General features: G+C 39.3%; 1 protein-coding gene and 1 long non-coding RNA gene across 3 annotated transcripts in view; one reads left to right on the plus strand and one right to left on the minus strand.

The window, feature by feature from the left end:
- LOC126634473 (receptor-like protein 6) overlaps positions 1–21810 on the minus strand; it is a 151264-nt gene that overhangs the window by 58331 nt on the left and 71123 nt on the right. The window lies entirely within an intron of this gene.
- On the plus strand, positions 15995–17062 carry LOC126634482 (uncharacterized). The gene is made up of 3 exons (XR_007627356.1): positions 15995–16031; positions 16115–16269; positions 17002–17062. It is a non-coding gene; the product is annotated as an uncharacterized LOC126634482 (long non-coding RNA).

Genomic DNA, 21810 nt, shown 5'->3' on the forward strand with positions numbered 1-21810 from the left:
TAATTGTACCTATTTATATGATATTGTATTCTTTCGGATAGTAAGATGAATTCATTCAATCAATACACTTCTCTTTCTAGAATCCTCTCTCTCTCTCTCTACCTTTACCCTTTCTCTCACAGAATCATAAGTTTCTACATGGTATCTTCGCCGATGTCTAACGACCTCGATCCACCGCTTCCGTCTTCTTGAATTTTCTCACCCTTTCTCTTCTCCCAAACAGATCTTATCTGCCTGAACTTCTTCAATTTCTTAAAATTTCTTCTCCAATCTTGCTTCTCTGATGGCGACTGGTGTGAATTCTGCGAATCTTTCTTCTTCGGCTGGTTCTTCTGGCTCTAATGTCGCGCCCAATGCGTCCAATCCGTCTCTTTCTTTGATCACTGTTCAGAATATCACTGGCATGGTTGCAACGAAGCTCACTCGCCACAACTACATTACTTGGCGTAGTCTCTTTCTTCCTGTTCTGAAACGATTCAAGCTTTTAGGGCTTGTTAATGGAACTGATGTGTGTCCTCCTCTCTTTGTGACTGATTCGTCCGGATCTCAAGTTTCTAATCCCGCATTTGAGACTTGGTGCGATCGTGATCAAATCTTGATGATTTGGATTAATTCAACATTATTTGAAGATCTCCTTCCATTGACGGTTGGCATGGACGATTCCAGATCTCTCTGGCAATCTCTCGAACGTCGGTTTTCTGGTGCATCTCGTACTCACATTCACAGCCTTCGTTCGAAGATTCAGACTATCCAAAAAGGAGACTCTTCCATGACTAATTACCTCAACTCTCTTAAGGAAATCTCTGCTAAACTTGCCGCGGCTGGCGAACCGATTTCTGACTCAGATCTTGTGGCTTACATTCTTTCTAGTCTCTCCACTGAGTATGAATCATTTATTAATTCTATTGAAACACGATCTGACTTTGTCAATCCTGATGAGCTGCATGGATTACTCCTGAGTAAAGAGATTTCTCTTCTGAAACGCAAAACCAGAGAACCGTCTTCTTCTTCAGCACCGTTTCATGCTTATACGGCTCAACCTGGTTCCAACAATTTCAGAGGCCGTGGTCGATTTCAGAATAAAAATCGCTACAATTCGAATCGCAATTTTGGAGGCAATCGTCATTACAACAACACTTTTGGAAGTCTTCTTGGTCCTGGTCCTAATTCCAGATCCACATTCTCTGGTCAGAATTTCAACAATTCCTTTTCTAGCCGCTCTCTTCAGTGCCAATTATGTCTCAAATTTGGTCATGAAGCTCTCAACTGTGAGAAGCTCCTTCAGTTTGCATCTCAAAGATCAAATCATGGACCTCCTGTTGGCATGACGGCTGCGACTTCTCCTCCACCGAGCTATTGGTTGATTGATAGTGGAGCCTCTCATCATGTGACACCTGATCAATCCTCTCTTAATTCTGCAATTCCCTACAATGGCAGTGATCAGCTGTTTGTTGGTAATGGTAAAGGTCTGTACATTTCTCATACTGGATCTGCCTTAATTCGTACTTCCAATGCTACATTTAAGCTCAATGATGTGTTGTTGGTTCCCAAAGCATCCCATAATCTGTTATCCGTTTACAAATTTGTCTATGACAATTGGGCTTATTTGACTTTTGATTCTTTTGGTTATATCAAGGACCTAAGAACTGGGAAGATGCTTTTCCAGGGCCTCTGTGAAGGTGGCTTATATCCTTTCTACTGGACTGCATCCAATAAAACCTCAGGCATTGCTCTCTCACCTACGGCATTGATGATAGCTAAGGCAGATGTTCATCTCTGGCATAAAAGACTCGGTCACCCATCGAGCTTAGTTTTACATAATGTTGTCAATAAACATCAGCTACCTGTTATTGGTTCTGTCAATTCAGGATCCATTTGTACTGATTGTAAGATGGGGAAGGCATCTAGATTACCATTTTCTACTTTGCCTTGTACTTCCACTAGGCCTTTTCACTTACTGCATACAGATGTTTGGGGTCCTTCTCCCTCTCTTTCATGTACTGGTTTCAAGTATTACCTCATTTTGGTAGATGACTACACTAAATACAACTGGCTTTATCCTATGGTTTATAAGTCTGATGTTTACTCCACTTTCAAGACTTTTGTTCTCAAAGTTACAAATTTCTTTTCTTGCAAGATTCAATGTCTCAGGTCAGATTCAGGGGGTGAATTCTTAAGCAAGAATTTTCAGACTTTTCTCAATGAACAGGGTATTACACATCAGTTAAGTTGTCCGCATACACTTGAACAAAATGGCTGCGCAGAGAGGAAGCACCGACATGTTGTTGAAATGGGTCGGACTCTTCTCTTTCAGAGTGGAATGGCACCAAAATTCTGGGTTGAGGCTTTTCAGACTGCTGTCTACATTATAAATAGACTGCCTCATCAAGCATCTCCTACTAGCCCTTGGGAAAAACTTTTCAATGCTATCCCTCAGTATCACACTCTCAAAGCCTTTGGCTATGCGTGCTACCCATGGCTGCAGCCCTATTCGTCAACTAAACTTGATCCGAAGAGCAAGTTGTGTGTTTTCCTCGGCTATAGTCTCAATCATTGTGGCTATCATTGCTTTGATCCTGTGGCTAACAAAGTGTACATCTCACGGCATGTTACTTTTGATGAACACCTGTTCCCGTTTAAGCATGGCTTGTTCTCTGTCTCTACTTTACCCCAGCATACTTCACCTCTCAGCTCTTCTCCTATTACTGTCACTATTCCTGTCTCCTTTTCACCAAGGCCTTCACCGAGTACTTCGCAGCTTGTTAGTCCTACTGGTTCATCACCCCATCAAGCATCTTCTGTACCTGACAGTAATCCACATCAAGCATCTTCAGTACCTGACAGTAATGCATCCACAGCTGCTCAGTCCACTCCCTGTTTACCATCTGCTACTGTACCTGCCCCTGCTCTACCTAATTCGCACCCTATGATTACGAGAGCTAAGGCTGGAATTCATAAACCAAAGGTCTTCATAGCAACCAAACATTCCCTTCCAGTCTCTGTTGATTCTATTGCTTGTCTTCCTTCCACACCTACAACCTTTTTCCAAGCTTCAAAAAATCCCAACTGGATGCAAGCTATGAAGGATGAGTTTCAAGCATTGAAATCCACGGGCACTTGGGACTTGGTTCCATTTCAGTCTCATTTGAACTTGGTTGGTTGCAAATGGGTCTTTCGACTCAAACATAAATCTGATGGCTCTATTGAACGGTATAAGGCTCGTCTTGTCGCCAAAGGTTTCCATCAACAAGAGGGTCTTGACTTCTCTGAGACATTCAGTCCCGTTGCAAAGCCTACTACTATCCGAATTCTCTTATCCATTGCTGTTTCCTATGACTGGTTTGTCCATTAGCTTGATGTAAGTAATGCTTTTTTGCATGGTACATTAAAGGATGATGTCTACATGGTCCAGCCTCCTGGTTTTGTTGATCCGTCCAAACCTACACATGTCTGCAAACTCCAACAGTCACTCTATGGTTTAAAACAGGCACCTCGTGCCTGGTATGATGCTTTTCACAAGGCTATCCTCTCTTTAGGTTTCTCCTCTTCACATTCTGACTCCAGTCTGTTTATCAAAAAGGATTCTACCATTACTTTCATCTTAGTCTATGTTGATGATATCATCATCACTGGTAGTTCTACCACAGTTTGTCAATCCATTATTACTCAGTTACAAACTATGTTTCCTGTGAAAGACTTGGGTGATATTCACTACTTTCTCGGTATTGAGGTTCACCGATCCGCCAAAGGTTTATTTCTGCATCAGTCCAAATATGCTCTTGATTTGCTGAAGAAATCTGATATGATTGGTGTCAAGCCTTGCTCCACTCCTGTTGGTTCTGCGAAACTGGATCACTCTGGTTCTCCTATTTCTGATCCTTCCTTTTATCGCTCTACTGTTGGAGCCTTACAGTATCTAACATGGACTCGGCCTGATTTGGCTTTTGCTGTTAACCAAGTATGTCAACATATGCATTCTCCTAGGACAGTCCACTTACAGGCAGTTAAACGGATCCTTCGATATTTGAAGGGTACCCTTCATTTCGGTCTTTGGCTAACAAAAGGTCCTCAATACCTCATTGCGTGGTCTGATGCTGACTGGGCTGGTTGTCCTGTTGACAGAAGATCCACTAGTGGCTACTGTGTTTTTCTTGGACCGAATCTCATTTCCTGGAGTGCAAAGAAGCAATGCACTGTTGCTCGATCGTCTACTGAAGCTGAGTACAGGTCTCTCGCTCATACAACTGCTGAACTCAGTTGGGTTTGTCAAGTATTGCAGGATCTTTCCTTTCCTCTTCTCAAAACTCCTGCGATTTTCTGTGATAATAAAAGTGCCATTGCACTAGCCTTCAATCCTGTCTTTCATGCTCGGACGAAGCATGTTGAAATCGACTATCACTATATTCGTGAGAAGGTTCTCTGTGGCAAAGTCAGTGTGCATCATGTTGCTTCTCTTCTTCAAATTGAAGATATTTTCACTAAATCTTTGCCCTCTGATAGATTTGCCGAATTGGCTTCCAAGCTTTCAGTTCGTCCTCCTCCCTTCACCTTGAGGGGGTGTGTTAGGAATATAATAGAACCTATATGTAATTAAAGGTTTTACTTTACTTAGCTGTTAAGCTAATTGTACCTATTTATATGATATTGTATTCTTTCGGATAGTAAGATGAATTCATTCAATCAATACACTTCTCTTTCTAGAATCCTCTCTCTCTCTCTCTCTCTCTCTCTCTCTCTCTCTCTCTCTCTCTCTCTCTCTCTCTCTCTCTCTCTCTCTCTCTCTCTCTCTCTCTACCTTTACCCTTTCTCTCACAGAATCATAAGTTTCTACACTCCAAACCGCAGGAGATAGTTGCCCATCATGCAAAGTGACTTTTTCTTCTTCTCACCAATCTGTTCATTTTCTTTCCACCATACTAGTCATCCACTAGCGTTGTCTCCAAAAGGGAAGCATTTGATGATATGAGAGATAGAGATGGAAAATTACATGAGTCTATAGGCTAGGGTTTAATATTTTTATTTTTCTTTAATCATCAAGAAAAAAAAGGTCATTGGATCATCGTGGTTTAACTTGTTTTCTATACCTTGTATTGTTTTGTTTTTCATCAAAGTCACTCATTGATTTAACCAGGGTTTAAAATTTCTTCGATACAGTCGATATTTCCATGGAAATATCTAAAAAATCATATAAAGATATGGAGATGGGGGGGTGAAGTCTAAACTTCACCTTGTATTGGAGAAACTCTTAACTTTATGATAAAATCGACATATATTGTCGATATTTTTTATACATCTATTAAATATCGAAAAAAATCTTATATTTCGTCTAAACCAATGTTTAAGAATTCCCAATATTTCATTTTAAATTTTCATTATTTCCATAGAAAGCAACCGATTCGATATGTCTATCAATATTTCCACAAATTTGCTTATCAATATTTCAACCGATTCAATATGTCTGTCAATATTTCCACAAATTTGCTTATCAATATTTCCACAGTTACTGATATTTTAAGCAATGAGGAGTTGATTAGCATATCTTTGTGCTAAGAATCTAGAATTAAGCCAAGAAACTTTTTCATCTCTAGCACAAACATACTCCAACTCAAGTGTTTTGATCTGGAAGGTTGCCGATTTATGCAACCTTGCACCATAAATGACAAAAGGGCAATCTTCTTGACAAACAGCCCTAATTCTAACCTTGTCATTTCTTTTAAACCACACACGTCTCCCATTAATTACACTGTAATTAATGATAGCCTCCTTCAATTGTGGTTTATTAGGAAAAAGCATACCATTTTAAAAGTCAGGATTTTTCAAGTCTGTACCTCTATGCCACTCTCTAAACTTTGGTGTAGGCTTATTCTGCTGCCTCTTTCTCTTTCTACTGGTTACCTCATCAATTTCATCTAAGCATTGGTTTTAACAGATACAACAAAAATACCTTTGGTTGAAGCTTCCTCCAGCTTGTGTCTCAATTGTTCAGGAATGTGACTATAACAAACACCTCCAAACACTTTGTGGTAATAGTCAAAGACGTATAATTTGGTTCAAGACTATAAGCCTTAATCAATTAGTAGCAAAATTATGGTTTCAGACTAATCCCATGACGAGAATGTTTGCGGTGACAGTGAAAGGCGTGTAATTTGGTTCACGACTTTTAAGCCTTAAAAGTGGATCCATGCATACTACTAGAAAGGAGATGGAAGAGGCGGGGAAAGGAGGTAGTTGGGAGCCGTCGACTCCGGTCAGAGCTTCGACTACTGTTTTATTTATTTTTATTTTTTTACAACTTTATTCTTTAAAAGGGTAAAATGAAACCTTTGAATTTTGCTAAGTAATAACAGATAATTATTAAGTGTGTTGTAAGCATAATTTACTGAACAATTATGGCGGCTATAAAGAGAGGGGTGCGGCAATTGTAGAGAGAAAGAGAGAGACGTGTAATTGTGGGGTGTATTCTATTCCACTCCATTGTGCCTTTATTTATAATAGTAGGGAAGGTTAATTCCTTACCCTTTTAGGATTACAACTCTTAATAGGTAATCAACTCCTAACAAGAATATAAGAGATATTCCTAGATACACTAAGATTTACACAGTCACATTCCTAATCTAATAGAACTCTCCCTCTTGAGTGTGTAAATACTCAAGTAAATGTCGCATCAGGTCTTTAGTGATGGAGTAAGTACAATTGATGAAGTCGTCAGCACAATGAGCGAATGCGAGTCTCAGATCAACGGAAGAATGCATAAAAAGTAAAACTCACAAAACCTTGCTATGATAAAACTCAAAGTGGGGGAAAACCCATAGTCTAAGGAGAAAAGTGAGAAGTTGCATTAAGTCAAAACTATATGTCTTTTAGACGCAAGTAGAAGAACTCACAAGGGTATGATCAACTCGGGATGGGTGCCTCATTAAAACCTAGTTAGGTAGCAAAAACCCAGTGGGAAAAATGCTCCTAATCGTAGGAAAAAATAGTACATTAAGATCAAGTAAGTATACTTCTGGATACTCCCCCTGAGTTTGACATAACTTCCAAATGAGAACTACAAGCATCGCATATAAATAGTTAGGCATACCAATCCCTCGGACAAACTTCTGGAAGGTTAACTTCAGCAGTGACATCGTGTAGAAGTCGACAAGGTTGTTTGGGATCGGCTTGCATGACTTCAATCTCCTGATGCTTTGCTAATGTAGATGTAGACGCAATATGTCTTGACGTTGACTTCGTTGATGTATTATGTCTTGGTCGGGTGGATACATACAACATAATCTTCATGGATCATCGTTGGGACTTAACAATGGATGAAAACAACAAGTACTTCAAATATGCTCAACAAGAACTCCTAACCATGTCTCACTTGTGGCGTAGTGAAGTAAGGTGAGTCTTGGAATGATTATAAGATTTCGCAACTAAGGTCATATTGTGGACCTCCAAGATATTGCGATATCCCTAACGGTAAAGACATAACCATTCAAGGATTTTGCTTTGTGCAGGTTTGATAAGTAACCTGTGTGAGCATAACAACAAGGCAAGCATTATTTCAAGGATCAGGAGGGATGGATCAGCTAGAGATGTGTTGGGATTTGCCCTCATAGTACCTTTAGGGTACGTCTTTAATACCAATTCAGTGGTTGCATGTAAGCGCGGTGCTGCATCTCAACAGCGAAGGAGATGTCCTGTCTAATATAATGAGCTAAGTACAATGAAGCGCAAATTTGAACTTTAGATATGGAATTTCGGATTCCATAACCTCTTCAAGGGTCTCATTTGCATATAACGTATGGACGATCATAGGTATACTCAAAAGTAACAAATTGGGGTGTAGTTTGATTGGTAAACCAAAATACTGTCAGAACAACACTTGAACTTCAAGTCAAGGCATAAATGAGTTTTCCTAAGATCTTTCATCTCAAATTCCATCTTCAGGTGCAAGGCAGTTTTCTTAGTGAGATTTGTGTCAACGACATAAACTATAACTCTAGCAATTCGGAATAAGACTTCACGCAAGAGCATTCATTCATATCCCTGACTGATCAAATAATCACGTAGACGGGTATACCATATCCGTCAGATTGTAAGTGAACGCCTCAAACTATTTAAGAGGGTGTTCCGTGGTTTTGGAACTATTTGAACTAGTCCATGTAATTCTTTGGGAACTTACATGTAAATCTCTATATCTATATCCCCATGGAGAAAACACTAACCACATTTCATAATGCTGCTATCAATCATAGGACGTTTGAGAGAAACCTTGCACCGTAAAGCATGCATCACATCGCACTATTTGATTCATCTCATAACGCTTCATTTCCCACTTGTAACATAACAGGGTTACCTTGGGTAGTGTAGGAATGATAGGTCCAATACATATTTTGGTAAAGAATTTGACCTGGATTGTAATTTCGGTTGTCCAATTAGTTCTACGTTGTCACTTAATCAACGGAATACAGTTCAATAATATCCTCGTTTTTCATTTATGTCGGTAGCTACCATATAAATGAAAACATCATTGATGGTAATCTCATTTCAATTCCATTTAGCTCATCCAAACTAGTATACTGGACCAAGAACTTCATGTATCGGGAGTAATCTGGATTAATCTCATGAGATGAAAATGATTTGAGACATCGATCAAGTATGGATTCATTTTGTGCCATATCTTCACGTTCTAGGGAAGTGAATCTTATGAACCGAGTGATTTGTCGTGCTCTAGGTCAGGACAGATTGATTGGCTATCCATCTGTGTACCAGACCGTCCAACATGAGCGTTCAAACAGTCCAACAAAGATGACACACCTTCCAGGGATGTTGACTTAACGTCCGTTAAGTATGTATATCCTTGCAGGCATGTTGACAGCTGGTATTTGATCTCGTCACTTTAGCTAGATCAGAGGAATGTGTCTGGAGCAACATTCTGAAAGCTAGAATTCATCGCACATCCTTATCACACTTGTGCGGTACGAGGATCGAGATGTGACATAGTGGGCAACATCCCCGCAACTTCACGTCATTATACTGGAACGTTGACGTTCTTACCTCCCCCTAACGGTGGGAAAACTGTCTCATTAAAGTGACAACCCACAAATAAGCGGTAAAGAGATCGCATGCAAGGGCTCGAAGAGAGCTAGTGTGAATGAGAATCATAATCGACAAAGATTCACATTATTCGTTGAGGACCCATGTTGGTACGTTGAGACAACCCAACTTGGCACATGGAATGCACACCCAAATGCATGAATACGAAAATCGTCAGGTTCGTACTCAGTAACAAACTATAACGTCAAATATGTTTGGTGGCAATGGGCCTCAAAGCGGACCAACATAGCTGCGTTCAAGATTGCATAGCCCTAGGCAGAAACCGAAAAATTGGTACGTTTACCAAAATCCAAGCGATCATTTAAATTGCGCTTTATGATCGCTAGGCGAGGTTATTTGGGGGTGAACATAGGAATTCGATGTTCAATTATAAACCCAAAATACATTTAATACTTTATTGAAAACCGTCGATATAAACTCTCCGGCATTATCCAGTCTCCCGGACTTTAAGGGATAAGTATGGTGGTGAACCCTTAATCAACTAGAAGGTTTAGCAGCAATGTGTGTGGACAAACATGTGACCAGTTTGTCGATTCATCAACCAAAGCCATAAGTATTTATATGGTCCGTATTTTAGTTGGATTAGTCCACATATATTCCCTTGAATCCACTGTGAAAAGAGAGTCGTTTCGGATCTTTGCGATGGATGAAATTAATTTCCCTAATGAGCATGCTTGGCAAAGTGTGCTTGTAGGCACAAGATCCTTACTTCGGGTAAAGAGATGCGTCGTAGCATCATTGTTTGACCTAAGTGTCCCAAATGGTCGTGCCAAAATAAGTAAACTTCTCAATCACCCAACTCCAGGTCGGCCACATGTGGAGTGTGCCCCAGTTGGGAGACAGCCCATTGGCCCCAAATCAAAACTTCAGGCTCATTTTTAGAGGTGGTGCAAAGATATTTCACTCTATTTTCCATCAGTGGTTTCATTCATGATCATTGTGATCTCGAATATCCTTAAAAACGCAACGACATGGAAAATTTAAGGTCCTTTAAATGGTAATTCAGTACCATTCATACAACGAGGAGTGTGCCAATGCTCTTAATCAGGTTGGATAGACCTAAAGTCGTTGTTAAAGATGTGATTTAGGTGTAAAGTTAGTCTGCTTATAGTATCACACTCATCCAGACAACTAACTTCCCCACATTCCTACCTAAACACGTGTTTAATTGAATTGGTCACGTGTATTAAGAAACATGATTCAATTAACTCATATTCGAGGATAATATCAATAAGATTATCGATAACTAAAACATACATCAAACTTGAATCCAAGAGCATGGAAAAATGTTCACAAAGTAAACCAAAATTACTAGGATGGATTCAGCCAATAAGGCCATTCATGTCAAAATTCTTTTTTTCCAACGATATTTGGTGAAGCAAAATTATTCTCACATATTAACTACGAGAATAGTACTTCTCAACGACATTGGTAGGGGCACGAATATGTGCATAACCAATGATCTATTCCATCGAGATAGAAGTAGATTCTGTAGGGTTAAGGTTTGGAAATATTATCCCTTATTCTTGAAGTTTTAGGTTTTAGGTGCCAAGGATCATGCTTTTGGCATGATGCCACACCTTGGCATGCCCTAATTCTACCATATGTTTGTGGTAGTAATTAGATTCGAGAATTTGGTAAACTTTTGCTTTCTATACTTCTGCTTCAGGAGTGAGTTAGAAACATGGAAGGATGAGAAAAATATTCTCTAGTCAAAATTTGATCAGATTTATAAACTTCATAATTGTACTCATTCATGGACGTAATCATGGTATGCTTCAAGCAATGTCTTTCATGATTAGACGGTCCGTAGGAGCGAGCCAAAGAGCCATGGAATCCACGTTTAGGAAGTACTTCCGTTGGTAGTGCTTTGGGCATAGGTCTTCAAATAAAGATCATGGCGGAGGCTTATTCAGCTCTTCCATTCCATTGTTAGCTAAGATGGTTTCTTAGCTTTTTGATAGTCAAGTGGAGATTCACGTCTTGTACATCACATAAAGTGGTTTCTATTAGAAACATCCAATAAGGGAAATCGAATTTGTGACGGTTCGACAAACTATTGAATTGGAGGGAACAAGATTGTGATTGGTGTTATGGGAATAAATCATCCATAAGCATCAAAGTTAGAACATTCGAGTTCTAAGACATGGTTTTCATGAAAAACGTCGGGTTTTCATGGATGTATTGTTTTGTGAAAACTTCAGGTTTCAAAGGCACTAAATTTGAAACTACAGGTTCAATTTAGTTTATGAACATTTAGTTCATAAAAGAGAGGTTCATTCAAGAACACATAATGCAATATGCTTATTTAAGTGTAGTGGATTTGAGGTTCTTCAGGAACTAAAGTGTGAGCGCTTTGGGACTAGGGCTGGGCACGGGCCGGGCCGGGCCCATTTTTGAAGGGACCGGACCAGACCCGGAATTAAAGGAGACGGGGCGGGCCGGGCCGGGTATTAAAATTCTGAAAACAGGAACCGGACCTTACCCGGCCCGGTTGAAACGGGCCGGTTCGGTCCGGGTACACGGGTCCATTATTTTTTTCCTGTTTAAAAATGTTTGCTGCACACAAATTGCAGTTTGAAAAAACTGCACAGATTGCAGTTTTTACACAGAACATATTTCACATATTGCAGTTTGAAAAAACTGCACAAATTCCACAAATTTCACAGATTCCATAAATTTCACAGATTCCACAAATTGCAATTTGAAAAAACTGCACAGATTGCAGTTTCTCAAACTGCACAGATTGCAATTAAAAAATGCACAAATTACAGTTTGCATTTTGCAGTGCACAGATTGAAAAAAACTGCACAAATTCCACAAATTTCACAGATTCCATAAATTTCACAGATTTCCACAGATTTCACAGATTCCACATTCCAGAAATTGCAGTTTGAAAAAACTGCACAGATTGCAGTTTGCATTTTGCAGTGCACATATTGAAAAAAAAGAGCACATATTGCAGTTTGAAAAAAATTGCACAGAATACAGATTGCAGTTTGCACAGACACAGATTTCACAGATTGCACAGATTGCACACATCCGCAATAAATTTCAAATTCCAACGCCCAAGTTCCGACAACAATTCTCATTGAATCTGTAAGCAAAAATACAATATAAACATGACATTTTTAAAGTCCAACATCATATTATCCTCATTGAAATTTAAAGTTCATTCATTTGAGTTTAAAATATTACCGCAATTCCTTTTCCTTTATTCGTTTAAGGAGCTTTAGGAACACTTGGTGAGATGGTTGAACTTGTAGAGATAGTATTTGCTCTTTTTCTTTTATATTCTACAATAAAGAACAAACGTTAATTGTGAACCAATTAATATAAAGTTATAAACCAAACTATTAAAAACAAAATAGTTACATTCTTCACACTCTTGATAAATTTCAAGCTCCGCAGGACTTGCTTCATACTCAATGCTGCCCATTGGTTCACTTCTTATCCAGTTTCGGAGGCACATCAATGACTCCACTGTTTGAGGAAGGAGACATGATCTACAAGGGTGAATTACTCTTTTTCCTACACTAAATGCACTCTTACTGGCAACTGTTGACACTTGAATTGGCAAGACATCTTTCGCTATCAAAGCAAGTGTGGGATATGTGCTCCTCCCCTTCAACTTCCACCATTTCAAAACGTCAAATTGTGAACCTTGTGGTACTTTCTCTACAGTGTCAAGGAGATACCTATCCACCTCATGTGCAAACACAATATCCTCGGTGTCTTCTAGTTCCTTCTCCCAATCATCCATGATTTGACTAAATATTATTGGATTTTCCGTTGGCACACTAGAAGATGATTGTTTTACCCTTGAAGAAGAAATGTCAAGAACTAAATCTTTTCTACCCTTTTGTTGTGTTTGTGAACCGAAAGCTTGGAAAGCATATTCATCACACATCGCCTTCAACAATGTCTTCACTTCATTACTTTTCTGTTCAATCTCTTATTCAGGAAGTTGTAACTGCTTTCGGCACAAGTGCATGTAGTGCCTCAATTTGAACCTTGGGTCTAAGACAAGGGCAACTACAAGTATTTGATTAAGGGACTCAATTGAACCAAAATACTTTCGATATTTGGCTCTCATGTTGAATGCCATATCACGTAGCACCAACTCTACAGGTTTTCCAGTTTGCATATATTCAGGTAAAAAAAGCTTGTCAATCTCGTTTTCCACAACAATGACATCATGAACAGCTGTATTAGATGTGTGATACTTACTTGCACTAATTTTCAAAGTTATAAGATAGAAGGCCTTCAAAAATTTCACAAACACTTCTGCACTATCCCAATCTTCCTCCTTAGGTGGTTCAACCCTCCTTTTACCCGCCACTTCTTCTCCTTCATCATTAAGCACCTTTTCACTGAAATAGGTGGTGTATATATTGGCTTCATCATCTTCGATCATCCTTTCAAATGCTTTTTGAAACTTCAAGCAAGATTCTAGCATCATGTATGTGCTATTCCACCTAGTAGGCACATCCATAACAACTAGACCCCTACTATCCAACTTCTCACTCTCCACACATTTCTTGAAATAACTTAACCTTCGGGGACTTGACCTCACAAACTGCACAGCATTTCTAAAAGCATCCACACTTGTATCTAACCTTTTCAACCCATGTTTCACTACTAAATTGATAATATGAGCTAAGCACCTCACATGCATAAACTTGCCATTCATAATCATTTTACTATTAGGCCATTTCTGCATTTTACGAACAACATACTCAACTGCCACCTTATTAGCCGATGCATTGTCAACTGAGATACACATTACCTTTTCAATCCCCCACTCAACCAAACATTGCTCAATCATCTTCCCTATTTCTTTGCCTTGATGACTTGAAATCAAACAAAAGTTTAGAATCCTTTTGTGCATATTCCAATCATCATCCACAAAATGAGCAGTTAGCACCATGTAGTTCAAGTTTTGCACACTTGTCCATGTATCAGTAGTCAAGCTCACTCTATGATTGTGTATCTCCTTTTTTAACTGATCTTTCATGCTATCATACATATTGAATAACTCCCTCATCATAGTTCTCCGAGATGGAACATGCAATCTAGGCTGGACTTTGCACATCATCCGCCTAAACCCTTCACTCTCCACAATACTAAAAGGTATCTTCTCGAGCACAATAAATTTAATAATACCTTCCACACTTTCTTCTTGGCTCCACCCTTTAGCAACAAGCATGTTTTTGACATTGCCATCCCCAGAAGGTCCAGAACTGCCTATAACCTTTTGCAACTCATCAGTTGGTTTATATGACTTGCAATGTTTATTGAGATGTTTAATGTAAGTACTAGTTCCACCCCCACTAGTATCACATGCAAAAAAAGAGTTACAATGGTTACACGTAGCCTTCAATACTTATACCTCCCCCTTCTCTTTCTTTCCATCCTTTTCTACTTCTTGCATTTCCCAGACCGTACACTTAGTGAAATGATCCCAAACCCAAGATCTCTCAGAAGAAGATCTCTCTAGTGAAGCTATTATAGTTGGTTGTTTTGTCTTTGGAATAGGTGGTGCTTTTCTTTTTCTAGAGGATGAGGGGTTTGGGGGAGGCATTGATGGTTTTGACTGTATGGGTTGTGCTTGTGTTGGTTGTGGAGGACATGGTGATGTAGCCGTAGATGATGCTACATTAGTACTACTAGGGGTACTTTGACTTTGAGATTGAGACATTATGTAAAAATCTGTAAAAATCAAATAATGGAACTATATTCATTAATCAAATAAAGATATTTCGAAATAATTACTCTCTGGGATGGGAAACAGAAGCAGGAAGCACAATTAAACAGAGTGAACACACAACACACAGATTGTTGACCGACAAAAGACCAAAAAGGTTGAGAAGTATCATCATGTTATTAATTTGTGCAGTGTGTGACTGTGCAGTTACAATCTGTGCAAATTTGTGCAGTGCAGTTTGCAATCTGTGCAGATTGTGCAGTTTGCAATCTGTGCAGTGCAGTTTGTGCAGATTGCAATCTGTGCAGTGCAGTGCAGATTGTGCAGTGCAGTAAGTTTGTGCAGATTGTGCAGATTGCAATATGTGCAGTGCAGTTTGTGCAGATTGCAATCTGTGCAGTGCAATGCAGTTTGTGCAGATTGCAATCTGTGCAGTGCAGTTTGCAATCTGTGCAGATTGCAATCTGTTTTTACTAACAAAAAGGACTTGAGTCCTCATATGTGCAAACTCCAGCAAAGAAACACTTAAGAAATGCCCTGCACTCAGGTAAAAACGTGTCATTCCCAAGTCAATCCAAGCAAATACCAACAAAAAGTACAATGAAATTATGAACTAACCAAGGTCCCCGCTAGAAAAGCCGTTGGATTTCTCACTCCAAGCGAAAATCGTTCAACTGAAAACCAAAATGCACTGAAACATCACTATCCAATACCAGAATTCAAGCTTAATGGATGTGCTATTGAATGTGTTAACGGTTGAAAGTATAAAAATAAACTATTGAATTGTTAATGTCCAAAAGTGGTCTTCAGGTCAATAATTTTGGATTCATTATGTGACAGCCCGTCCCAGAAATAAATTACGGATGGCGTGAAAATATGATGTTGCCCTTGGACGTTGAATTTTTCGTGGTAAGTGTGTGTGGTTAAAATTATGGAAGTGGACCAAATAGGTAAGTTTTTATTAATTTGGAACCATTTGCAAGTGAGGAGGTAATTGGTTTTGATTGGGTGTACAATTTTGGACCACACAACCCTATCATTTCTCTCTCACTCCCGTACTTTCTCTCTCTCATAGAACTCTCTCTCTCCTCCCTCTCGGTTTCTCTCTCTCCTTCGAACCGTACGGACAAAGAACAAAACCCTTGCAAACTTTGCAGATCGAGGATTATAAAGTCACCATTGTTTCGTGAGGACCCTACGAGCACATCCATACCCAATTTAGGTAAGAACTCGTTTGATATCACGTCGAAATCACGAGCACCGAATTAAGCACTGTTCACGAACTTTTTATTGGGTGGTTTTTAGAACGATCCAAGTTCACAGCGAGTTCTAGGAGGTTCCCACGAAGCTCGGAGTGCTTCGTTGCGTCGATTTGGACGTCGGGATCACGAAGTCCCAAGGTGACCAGTTTTTGGGAAATTGCTCCGTCGAGATTCAGACTATTTTAAAGGTTTTTTTAGGTATGGACTTCTTCCTCTCTTGATTTAGAGCAAGTAGAAAGAAATTTGGGTCAAAATGGTGAAGAAATGGCCAAGAAAACCCGAGTTGCAGGTTTACCCAGTTTCCGGCGCCGGTGGCACTGTTCTGGCATCGCGAGGTTGAAGGTGATGCGCGTGGGCGCACATAGGTCCGTGCCACCCACGACGCGTAGGGGCGCGTGCGACGCTAAAAAAATTATTTTAAAAATTCCTCGACGTTCATGACGTCGAGTAGGTCACTGTGGTATATTCATATACCTAACTTGAGCACCGTATGAGAAGTTGTTAAGAATTGTTGGTTAGGTGCTTTAAATAGCGTTTTATAGTTATTTCGCATATAGGTGAAAATGTGAATTGACGATCCGACCGTTGGATCGTCACCAAACTTTGATACGTTGTAATACGTAATATTTGAGGATTATAGGAACTTACGGATTGGGAATCCGATTTACGGATCTTCCGGAATTGGAGTTGTAAGTTCATAAAATAGAATGTTAATCGTCACTTGGTTTTGGAAATTGACGGAGATCCGACCGTTGGATGGTAATGAAATTTTAGGATGTTGTCCTAGAGATATATTGTGGACCTCTAGAAGTTATGGATTTAAAATATGAGTTGCAGATCTTCCGGATCGAACTACGTAGTGACGTATTTTATATAAGTTATATATTCTATCGACGTGAATTCTGAGGTTGAATTTGATTATTGTTTTAGGCGCCGATCGTCATGACGCCTTGACGTATTGTGCTAGGGAGTTGTAGGGCGAACTCCAGGTGAGTGGGTAGTATTTATGTTTATACCTATATGCTATTGAAATTACCAGAAATTGAGTTTTTAATGAAAATATATTTCTAAAATGCCATGCATGCATAATATGAATGATATGAGTTATACGAATTGATAATTGATGCATATATATATGTGTGAATTGGTGCTGTGGATGCACAGGTAAGTATCAGGTGAGTTTTACGTATTCATGTGAATCATTGATGATGTATATTATGTTGATAGCTCATAACCTGCAATCATGGTGTTAGTGCTTATAGTATTCACCGCACCGTACGCTCACCTTGGATCCAAGTAGGTGCATGTCGTACAGACCATGAAAGGGTTCCTACATGCTAGTCGTACAGATCACTGAGGTAATTCTGACTGGTAGGTGACTTAGGTTATGTGCATAGATGATTGATGAGAGAAGCACTAGAGCGTATTATTACACCATTCATGTCGTACAGACTACTTCAGGTAGTTCCGACTTATCTGCAGTGTAGTGCCGTACAGGTCACCGAGGTGACTCCGGTTGGATTGGATGTTGAGCTATGGAATTAACCGTATAGGATCAACTGCAGGGTCTCCGGTTAATTCACTATTTCACCTGTTACATTGATGCATCATTCAATCTGTTTTTGAAAGTTTTTAACATGGCATAATTTCTGGTTTAAGAAAGATTGATGATTGAGATTTATGAAAAGTATTATGCTATTTTATGGGAAAGTATATAGGTTTTACAGCGAGGGGTTAGAAATGTTTTAAATGAAAGGTTTTTGAAAAACTTTGTTTTACTGACCCACTCAATTTTGTTTTGCGCCCCTCCAGGTTCTAGATTGCAGAGCTTTGGTGGCCACGAGGAAAATCCAGCGATGTTCTGACATAATTCACAAATGTAGGACTCACCTTCGGGTGTTTCATCTTAGTAATTGTATTTTTAAAGCTTCCGAACTGTGTAAATGGTTACGTCACTCTCACGTGACGGCCAGCATGCCCTCTTTCGGGACGGGGTGTGTCACATTATCTTATTCATGGACTGCAGGTCACTTTTAATTAATTCAGTAGATTGGGGCCAAACAGGGTCGATCGTAAAAGCAAAATAATGCTAAAATAATAGCGTTGGGTCGAAAATACCATAGCCCAAAAAATTGGGTTGGATGCCGTGAGCAAAGGGGTCGGGTACGGTTGCAAAAGCAACCCATGAGGTGGTTTTCAGGCCACGGGTCGAATGGGTAAGCCCAGCGACAACAGTTGATGGCTTTGGGCTGGACAGGGGGTAGGGGGCACGGATTAGGCCTAGTAAATTGCTAGCCATAGGTTTGCATAGGAAGCAAGCCCAGCGAAGCTAGCTTGCGGGTTTGGGTCACATGAAGCCCAGCTGAGGCTGGGGCCTAGTCCAATGGGCTGTGGCACAAGCCCAGCAACCAAGAAGGTTGCGGCATGCAATTCGAGGCAAGTGGGACGAAAGCCCAGTATAGCTGTAGGTATACGGGTCAGATCTAGGGTCTTCGAGCCCACGGTGTAGTCCAATCCAGGCCAAAGCCTGGCAGTGGTGCAAGGACACGAGCCTAATGGGAAGTGTTCCGTCGGAGGTGGTGCGGTGGGTGCACCACACCATGTCCAATTTCCCTTTTTTTTCCGACATGGGTAGGGTTTTACAAACCTTAGATTTGCTTCTAATTTATTTTAGGGTTTTTATCACAAATAGTCCCTGAAATTGACCCATCCCATCAAGATGGTCCCTGAAATTGAAAATCGATCAATATAGTCCCTGAAATTGAATGCAACAAATCAATGTGGTCATTCCGTCATAATTCCGTAAAAAAATTTGTTAAGTGCTGATGTGTCAAGTAATTGGGTCCCACAAATCTAATTAAATATTATTACATAAATTAAAAATATTTAAATAATACACAATAATTTTTATTTCTATATAATTATAAACTAAAAAAAAAAACAAAAGAAGATTACTGTTTATCTTCTTCCCCACCCCATCCGAGCAACACCCAACTCCCACCCCACCCCCACCCCACCCCACCCCCACCCCACCCCGTCGCATCGACAACACTAGAGAGGTTTCAATTTGGATTATCGGCGCCGATGAGTGTAGTTGTTTCAATTCGGATTATCAAGCTCTCCCTCCATATCGTTTTCTTTTGGGAAATATTTGAGAGAGTAGTTGTTTCAGAATTTTCTTTTCATAAGTAGGCGACGTGGTGAGGTGAGGTGGGTGGTGAAGCTCGCCGGATTAGAGGAATCACCGTCGAGTACCTCCGGTGCTCCGTGAGGTTTTTTCACGATTTTGGTCCTTAAACCCTTCAATCTTGGGTGGAAATGGCAGATGGAGGGTTGTCGAATAGATTACAACTTGTGGGACCCAATTACTTGACACATCAACACTTAACATAAATTTTGACGAAATGATCACATTGATTTGCAGCATTTAATTTCAGGGACTACATTGATTGATTTTCAATTTCAGGGACCATCTTGATGAGATGAGTCAATTTTAGGGTCCATTTGTGATAAAACCCTTTATTTTATATACATTGACTCACAAATTTCACATAGCCATATAATTGTGTAATGCATGAAATAAATATATATATTGACAAATATACGAACATATACAATATATATATATATCGTAAGGAAAATATAAACATAGAGGGGTTCATGCATCATGGAAAATGTGTTCATGCTTCACGGTCGTTTCAAATATCTTACTTTATTTTAAGCGTACTTGATTGGCAGAAAACAACAAAAGCCTTTGAATTTGTAGAAGATCATTCTCTGAAAGCTAGAATTTCATCTCCAATGCGTTGTATCACGTGCAACACAAAAAAAAATTAAATTGAATCAATAGCATGTAGATCAATTCAATAAAATAATAAAATAATCATAAAAAGAATGACTAAAACGTAATACTCCCCTGATTGAAGAATAAACTCTCTTTAGTGTAGTGTCAACAGCGTGCTGATAATGTGTTGTAAGCATAATTTACTGAACAATTATGGAGGCCATAGAGAGAGGGGTGCGGCAATAGTAGAGAGAGAGACATGTGTAATAGTGGGGTGTGCTCTATTCCACTCCATTGTGCCTCTATTTATAGTAGTAGGAAAGGTTAATTTCTTACCCTTTTAGGATTACAACTCTTAATAGGTAATAAACTCCTAATAGTAATATAAGAGATATTTCTAGATACATTAAGATTTACACAATCACATTCCTAATCTAATAGGACTGCAACAAAGTGTAAATAATAATAAAAATTATTATTAAGGAGAGGAGGGTTTGAAACTATTTCAATAATTTGGGAATTGAGAGTTTTAAACTCGGAATGCATGGGTAGAGACCAAACACCCTATCCAATAGGATATTTGAGCACTTGCAAGTGCAGATGGTAAATCCCAAGTCTTATAGTGGTAATAATACCTTCTTTAGCATTTGTTTTTCACTCTTTAGTTGACAAAAAAGAATTTTTATAGTATCGATATGGATAAACATTACTCTTCTAATATATGCATAATTCATTAAAATTCACTGAGAATAAAGGAAAGGAAATAACCATTTCAACCCACTCCCTCAGTTATATACTAATTAGAAGGGTATCTTTGGCGTTTCATTCACCACCATGGCAAGTGAAACACGACTCCACCTACAGGAATAAAAAAAATTGCTAGTGTGATGAAAAGTGACAACTTTTTTTCTTACCAATGTGAAACTTTAATTTTTCTTTTTCAAGATTTGAAACATTTTATTTTATTTTTATCTTTTATAGTTAAAATTGATCCATATTTGGTCTTACATCAGTCTCCTCCACTAGAAAAATCTCACCCTTCATCTTAAAAACAACTAGGATTGATATGAATCTTGACGAGTCAATAATTGCTTCAATTAGAGGAACCCATTATTCTTGGTATTTAGTTGGAATCACAATGGCACCTTACTTGAAAACAACTAGGGTTGATATACATGTTTATTGAGCTTCTAGATGATACAAATGATATATATGATTACTAGTATGAATATGAGCCTTAAACCTTATTAGAAGTATTATATAGAACTTGTATGTTTGTATGTCAATATATTTAGTTGTCATGTGAAATTGATAGTGTGTGCGCTCACATTGTAAATCATAGGTGTTGAGGTAGACGATAAGATGTGTGGTGATCGGTTGCACTCAATGGTACAAAGATGGTCTTGGTTGGTATATCTACAATAGGGAATCATATGTTTTCAAGGGTGATCATGATTGGTACATCCGCGATGGGTGATCACTGCCGCACGATTAGACTATACATTTGGTTCTACTTGGTATATTTGCAATGGGGGACCACATACACGTTCTAAGAGTGATCATGTTTGGTACATCCGCGATGCCTGATCACTACCTAAAGTTAGGATACGGTTCTGCTTGGTATATCCATGAAGGGGCCCGTACATATGATAGTGATCATGCTTGGCATATCCGTGATGGGTGATCATTGTCTGCACAATTAGACTATGCCTATGGTTTTGCTTGGTGTATCCGCAATAAGGGACCATACGCATTCTAGGAGTGATCATGCTTGTTATATCCGTGATGGGTGATCACTGCCTAGAATTAGGATACGGTTCTGCTTGGTAGGTCCGCAATGGGGGATTGTACATATAATAGGGGTGATCATGCTTGGTATATCCGTAATGGGTGATCATTGCCTGGACGATTAGACTATGCCTATGGTTCTGCTTGGTATATCCGCAATGGGGGAC

This window comes from Malus sylvestris, chromosome 9, assembly GCF_916048215.2.
Source record: "Malus sylvestris chromosome 9, drMalSylv7.2, whole genome shotgun sequence".
In the NCBI taxonomy this organism is placed as follows: Eukaryota; Viridiplantae; Streptophyta; class Magnoliopsida; order Rosales; family Rosaceae; genus Malus; species Malus sylvestris.